Below are 2,281 nucleotides of genomic sequence, written 5' to 3'. Positions count from 1 at the left end.
ATATCTCTGTATTTTTTTAATTCTCAGCTCACATACCATCTTCCACTGGGGCTCTTTTTGGTCCGTCCAGTACTTGATCTAGCCTAAAACTAAGTTCCTTTTCTTCTGTAGCTGTATGTTTTGCAAATATGTCATCTCTTGCGTTAATATGCACACACCTTTGAAGGTAGGGACTCCTGTATTTCTATGTTTCTTTGACATATAATAAGCACTTTAAACATATTTTTGATTGACTCAACTGATTCAGGACATAGTCACAAACTCTTGGTTCATTTACGTAGGAGTTAATTTTGGAGGAGAAATAGTTCTTTTTTACAAAGTATGACACTTAACAGACAAAGACTGTTTATGAGCTTTTGACTCTTTGTGTAAGGAAATGAGTAAAGCTGACAACTTCAGTGAGAAGTCTGGGGAAAACACTCATGAAATTCCAGAGGACTGGAATAAAAATATTCAGTGCTAAGAAGGTGAGGGAATTCTTATTTGAATTGTAGCTCCAGCAGTTCTTTTCATTTGGTACTTAAAGATCATAAAAGTTATATTGTAATGTTTCATCTACCTTCCTTTCTTATGCTTTATAGCATGGGATAATGAATTTCAGGCTCCTAAAACAATCTAACTGTTGGAAAACTAAATGGGTTTGGTAAATTTGTTTAATATGAGTTGTCTGAGCCAAAGAATTTCTCCCTACAGAGGAAAATAATAACTATTACTGATAAGAAACAGAATAAGAAAAAAGGGGAAAAAAGGAATACAAAAGAAAATGAAATAAAATATTGTTTCATGTACCCAGCAGAGCATTGGGGAGGATTCAAAATATATAACAAATTACCAGTTCAAGAAAGTATTTATGTGTGTCTGTATATATATATATATATGTGTGTGTGTGTGTGTGTGTGTGTGTGTGTGTGTATTAGAAGAAGAAATTATATTCATGAATTATCTTTATTTCCTTGTAAAATGTTCTTTTGTTCTCTGCTGTGCACCTTTTTTATTTTATTCTCCCCCCTTTCGTTCCCCTCCCTCAGGCAAGAAGGACCCAGTCATTGTTGATAGGTTATATAGAGCACTGACAATATTTTATGTCTGTCTCTAATCCAATATATGGAGACTTGGTGAGGAGAGAGTATTGTGATGATGAAGGATCTTATAATCATCTGAGGAGGTAGAACTGGGGGTGTGTAGAAAAGGTTCCAGCTGACAATCTCTTGATCGTGTCTGGCTACTTTCCAGTAAGGATGACTGGTTGCTATGAGCTGCCAGATGAGAGAAGCCTACCCCTATCTAGTCTCCATGTGTTCTTTATACACGGTACCTCTTGTCTTCCTTCTTTCCTAATATTAGGTGAATGAGTATTTGGAGATGTAACTGACTAGACTATAAATTTGTTAGTTTCAAAATGTCAGAAAATCCATCAGAGGTCTCTTTAACAATCAGAGTCAGCATCAGAGACCATCAGAGCCAATAGTGTTAATAGCCAAGTTGAACAAGAAATCGACACAGCAACCAGAGAATCAACTAGACTTACAGTCAAGACAAATCCTCAAAGTTACCACTCTCCCTCATTTTACTCTACTTAGAATTGAATTTGATAAGAAATCTGCAAAGGTAAAAGATGATATCCATTGTTGACATAGCAGTGAGTCACCTTTACCTGATACCTGAAAGCACCATGTACTATATTTATTGCAAGAGGTCAATCATATCACATGTGAATCTAACCCTACAAGCTTCATCATATTCACATGTAAAAAAAAACTTTATATGACACTTAACTGAACCAATGTAAGAACCAGTGCTCCCCTGCTTTCCAATGTGAATGGGTTTAGGGAATTCATGCCCCTTCCTTAATCTACTGAAAAGAGTACCAGAGTTGGACATTTCTTAGTCTTCACAAAAAAAGCTTCAATGGACTGAGGATGGGGTCTCTATAAGTTACATCTCCACAAAGGGTGAATCTTTGATTACAGAACTTGTGTCATTTTTCTTGGTATTCAGCATCTAGGACAATGAAAGAAGAAATATTTATTCTTCAAACAATATATTTGTATAAACAAATCCAAGGCAATCTATATAGTTTGGAAGATAATAGGAGAACATTTACTACAGGTAAGCCAGTTTTCATGCAAATAAATGTCATTTTCCTTTAAGAAAAATGATATGTTGTCCTCCAATAAGAAGTTTTATCTGGTTCAAGAAAGGGTAGAAGTAACCTTTACTTAGAGGTTAACACAACCTAGCATATCATCTTCAAGGTTTTTGCTGTGATGTCCTTATTTCT

Source organism: Sarcophilus harrisii, chromosome 6 (genome assembly GCF_902635505.1).
Source record: "Sarcophilus harrisii chromosome 6, mSarHar1.11, whole genome shotgun sequence".
NCBI lineage: Eukaryota > Metazoa > Chordata > Mammalia > Dasyuromorphia > Dasyuridae > Sarcophilus > Sarcophilus harrisii.
Note: the sequence above shows the minus strand (reverse complement) of the source record.